This window comes from Zootoca vivipara, chromosome 13 (genome assembly GCF_963506605.1).
Source record: "Zootoca vivipara chromosome 13, rZooViv1.1, whole genome shotgun sequence".
NCBI classification, from domain to species: Eukaryota; Metazoa; Chordata; class Lepidosauria; order Squamata; family Lacertidae; genus Zootoca; species Zootoca vivipara.
In genome coordinates this window covers 52,853,796-52,859,251 of record NC_083288.1, presented here as the reverse complement: position 1 = coordinate 52,859,251, position 5,456 = coordinate 52,853,796, and positions in this window count along the sequence as shown.

Below are 5,456 nucleotides of genomic sequence, written 5' to 3'. Positions count from 1 at the left end.
GTGGGCATTCTTGCCTCCTGCAGGAGGGAGTTCCGCAGTTTGAGCTGCGCGAAGGACCAGGGGTCAAGCTGGCTGGGGCCGATGGGATTTGGAGTCCTGCATCAGCCTTTAAGGGCCACCCTCATGTTCCCCAGGTCCAGTCTCCAGAGGCATTTCCAGGTTGCGGGGGCGGGGGACGGCTGCTGCCGGTCAGTGCAGGAAGTATTGAGCTGTGGAGGGAAGCACCCGATTCGCATGCAGACGTTCCCCAGCTCCAAATTCTTGAGAGCCTCTCTGGGTGGAGCTGGGGAAACATGGCCTACGTGGAGCCCTGCGGAGGAGGGCGAAGTTGCTGCTGCCGGCCCGTGCAGGTCGTATATAATGGGCTGGCTTCTTTGGTGGAAGAGAGCAGGACACAGAGCAGGGCAAAGGGGGTCTGAGTCCTCCTCTCTAGGCCACAAGGGGACAAAATGGAACCCAAAGCGAACCCCCGCCCAATAATTCCCGGGCTACCAACAGAGGGTCGTTTTCGCGTCTGTTTTATTCCAGTTCTCTCTCTCTCTCTCCCCCTCCCAGCTCAGCTGGAAGCCTTGACTGGCCTCTGCCTCCTCTCCAGACGGACCTGGTGGTGCCACAGGGTCTCCATCACGGCATCCAACAGGTGCAGCACCTCAACCAGAGCCTTCTCTTCAGGGTCTCCTTGCTGAGACGGCTCCCTTTTCTCTTGCTTCTGCGAATCGGGGAGTTTGGGGGGGGGGAAGAGAAAGAGAGCATTGAGTAACCTCTTGCTTTCTCCCTTTATTGGTGGAATGACCCTCAGGAGGAGAGAGGGAGGCAGAAAGCGGTTTCCAAGGCACCTGAGAATCATGAGGCAGGGAGTTCCACAGCCCCGCGCCAGTTCCTCCATGGTGTGGGTAAAAGAGACAGCCCAGGGCTACCACCTCCACACACACCCCCAGCAAATTTCCAAGTGGGGGTTAGAACCCTGGTCTCCTAGGTCCTATTCCAGGTCCGTAACCACTACACCACACTGCCTGCCTCTGTCCCTCTCCAGTTTTGTCAGTACAAGGCAATAGGTGTGCGGAACCTTTGGCCTGCTAGATGCTGCTGAACCACCAGTCTTGCTTGGCGTTGTTATTTATTGAAATTTAAAAACTGCCCTTCATCTGCGGATCTCGGGGTGGTTCGTGATATAACCCCCCCCCCAAAAAAAATACATGGTAAAAATAAGAAACAAGCAGCACAGCCAATAACACATTTAAACAGGTGTCCATCAGCCCAAGGCCTGGTTGAAGAGGAACAATTCTGTCTGGGGCCTAAAGGTGTCACGGGTCTCTCCTCCTGCTTCCGCTACAACAAGCTCCCCTCTTTTTGGGGTTTCCCAGTACCAGAAGAGGCATACAAAGGGCGGAGCAGAGCTGGGCTTCACACAGGCACAGTCTCCGATTGCTTGCCAAAAAAAAAAAAAAAACTGGAGAGGAGGAGACTCTCCAGGGGCTGCGTGCCTAGTTTCTACCTTCTCTCTCTCTCTCTGCCCCCCCCAAATAACCCTCCCCCCAAAATACCTTATGGGCCCGGAGAAATTGTTTGGTGAAGTGGACAACCGCAGAGATGGTAATAATGGCTAAAACGCTGAGGACGACCCAGTAGCAGTAGTTAAGCAGCGGCTGAGGGTTGAAGGGGAAGCCGAGCATCTTCGGGGAGCTGGCTAAAGTCACTCCGAACGGGAAGTCCATTCCCCCGTAGTACCACCGGGGTCTCTGCACCCCACTGATGCCCCACAAGCTACTGTTCATCAGAAGGCCCAAGGTCCACAGAGCCATTGTCTCGCCCAGGAGGACGCAAAACTCCTTGGTTCTGATCCTGGTTCCAGAACCACCATGCCACTGTTGCCAGGCGACCCGGGAGGACAGCATAAAGAGGAGGGGAAAAGAGAAATATCCCCCCCCCCACATTTATCCCAGCCCTCCTCGTGCCAAGCCCTTGGGGGGACACCTGGGGCTTAGGCTGTGCCCTGGAAAAACCCCAGTCCTGAAATATCAAGGGTGGGTGGGCATTGGAGAGGCACTCTGCACGTGCCTCGATGGCTAGTGGCTGGGGTAGCTACTGCTTTAGAGGCAGCAAAGCTTCTGAACGCGGTAGAGTGCTGCTCTTGCACCCGGATCCTGCTGGCAAGTTTCCCACTTGGTTGGCCAATGTGAGAACACGCCGCCAGGTTAGCTGGGCCCCAGGGGTGCCAACTTGAATAAAATATTGAGAGGCCTGGGCATGGGCACAGCCAGGAATTGTGTTGAGTTTTTTGAAAATCAAAATCAAAGTTGTTGAGTTTTTAGAGGGGGCCTGGACCCCGCAAATACTTTATTGGGACCGCAGCCCCTCGGAGTCTGCTCCTATGATGGGCCCACTATGGCCTGATCCAGCAGCACAGCTCTTCGGGTGACCTTATGGAGCCTCCAGCGCTAGAGGCAGTCTATCCTTGATTCCTAGGTTCTGAGGGGCATCTTGTGAGGGTAGGGCGTTCCTCCTTTGTCCTTAGGTGATTAAAAAATAATGGCAGCACACATCACTGTGATGGTACAGGGCAAGCCATCAACCCCGGCAACAAAAACAAAAAACCCCAGGCTTTATCAAAATGAGCCCCCCTGCCCTGAATGGTCACACAAACCCTACAAAATTTCTAATGGGGAGGCATAAATCCCACAGGAGGCGATATGGGGTGGTGGCCAGCAGGGGGCAGCATTGAATTGGTTGTTGGAGGATTTCTGCAGCTCAGACCTGGGGACTGAATTTCTTCCCCCCCCTTGCAGAGCTGCAGTTCTCAGCACCCCTTGAACTACAGCTCCCAAGATTGTTTTTTCTTTGCGGGATTTCTTAGGGTAAAGGTAAAGGACCCCTGGCAGTTAAGTCCAGTCGCGGATGACTCTGGGGTTGCGGTGCCCACCTCGCTTTACAGGCCGAGGGACCCGGCGTTTGTCCGCAGAGAGTTTGTCCGCGTCATGTGCCCAGCATGACAAAGCCGCTTCTAGCGAACCAGAGCAGCGCACGGAAACACAGTTTACCTTCCCGCCAGAGCGGTACCTATTTATCTACTTGCACTTTGACGTGCTTTTGAACTGCTAGGTGGGCAGGAACAGGGACCAAGCAACGGGATCTCACCCCGTAGAGGGGATTCAAACTGCCGACATCTGTGGGGTTGGACCCCCAATTAACCCATTGCTGGGACCTAAACAGCTGTTCCTCCATACTCTGAAACTGTAAAGGGACTCCAGTCCTGGTGTTGTTGATCCACAACGGGGCCTTCTTGGTGGCTGCTCCCTGCTTGTGAGGAGCATCTGTCTCCCACGTTACTTCTCAGGAAGGGTTTAAAGCCATTCTAGTTAAACCGGGCATTTTGATGACAAAAAAAGGATACTAATGGAATCAGAGAAATGTAGACTTGGAAGGACACCTCTGAGGTTCACCTGCAAATGAGCACCTTTCACACAAATCTGTGTCCTGTTTCTTTCTCTTTTTTTTAAGTGGTTGTGGAGTTTTTGTGATGCTTGCCTGTCCTACACAGAACACCCTGTCTGAGAAAGAGCCCTCTTGCACTCAAAAGCTTGTGACATTTTGGTGCTCCTAAGAAGGTCCCGCAGGATCAGGCCAAGGGCACATCAAGTCCAGCTTCCTGTTCTGTTCAGCCACTGTGGGTTGCCTGCGGAAAACCAGCAAGCAGGATCTGCTCGCAAGAGCGACACTCCCCTACCCCCCTGCGCGGTTTCAGACAACCGGGATTCATAATTATTGCGGCCTCTACCCCTGGAGTCACAGAATAGCCACCATGGCTGGTTGGTGGCCATCGCTGCCTCCTGTGGCAGGGAGTTCCACAGTTCAACTATGCATTGCGTGGAGAACGACTTCCAACCTGAATCTCCCAACATTCAGCGTCACTGAATGTTGTACTAGTGATATGAATGGTTACAGGTAGGTAGCCGTGTTGGTCTGGGTCGAAGTAAAATAAAAAAATTCATTCAGTAGCACCTTAAAGACCAACTAAGTTTTTATTTTGGTATGAGCTTTCGTGTGCATGCACACTTCTTCAGATACCTGTGATATGAAGAGAGTGAGGAAAAACCTTACCCTCTTTCTCTGTGCCAGGCATGATTTCCTAAACTTTTATCATGTTGCCACAGACTCTCCAAAACTCCCCCCTCCATCCTTTTGACTTGCTCTTTCCGAAACCACCTCCAACCAGACAGAACCCATTTTGGCATGATACAACCAAAAATGTCCCGTTTCCCCATCCCTTGCTGCTTTTGGGTTTAAGGCTGCCTCTATGCTGGGCATCACCAGCAGAGTCAACTGTTTGCATTTCGGGCACAGAAAATGCCCCGTCAAACGTTACGGCGCAGACTTGGCTGCTTCACAGCGGAAAGATGGCAACCCCATGTTTGCAGCCAGCCATGTACAAAGGCCTGCTTATTAGCAGCCGCCTCGGAGGAGCCAGAAATAAAACGCTTGGGTGTTTTTGTTTTTTAAGCAAGGGGGCAGGAAACATGCCTAGGAGCACGTACTACCGGTAGGTGACAGCCCAGAGAATTGCACTTTGCACGTGCTCAGAGGCACCCCCGAGCATCCGAAACGGAGCTTATGGTGACTTTCCCCCTTCATTTTTTGTATTTTGGAATTGGATAATCTTTTCCTTTCCTTTCCACTTCATTTCCCCCCTGAAAATTTTCAGTCACAATATTTCAAAAAAATTGAACCACAGAAGCAGAAGGGACCCCCCAGGCTCATCTAAAATGGGTGCCAAACTACAGAATCCCCATGCCAGCTGTATTTAGAAACCTCTGATGGAGAGCCCACCATGTTCCAGGGAGTCCGTCAAATTTTTATTTTTTTATTTTTTAAAGAAGCCCAGGTTGGAAAATTGCTCTGCAGAAAGCCGGGTGCTTTCCAGATGTTTGGGACTCCCATCTCCCAGCAAGCACAGCTTTGCCGATGGCTCCCATCACCCAAAACATCTGGAGGGCACCAGGTTGGCAAAACTGGCTTGGGTGTAGGGCTGGAAACAAGTTCCAAGTTCAAGGCTTTGCTGTTAGTATATAAAGCCGTTAGCAACTTGGGACAAGCTTACCCGTGAGATCGTCTGACCCCACGATTGCCTAATTGGCAGAATTGGCGCTATATAGGTGCCACACAATGCCCGTTCTGCACTTGTAAGAATTGACCGCTTACTGTGGCAGCACCTGAACTTTGGAACTCCCTGCCTCATGACACCAGGCAGGCGCCTTCACTCTACACTTCTCTGCACCCGCCAGAGTCCGTTTTGGGTTTAGACGTGCCAACCCAGATGCTTAGACAACTGGCACAAGTTCCATCCAGCCTGTTTCTTAGTCTATTGTTAACTTTCAAAAAGTCTTAAATGGCCGTTATAATTTTACTGCTTTTATCTTTTCCGTGAACTGCTTTGAGGTCTGTTCGTGGGTTTTCCCCCC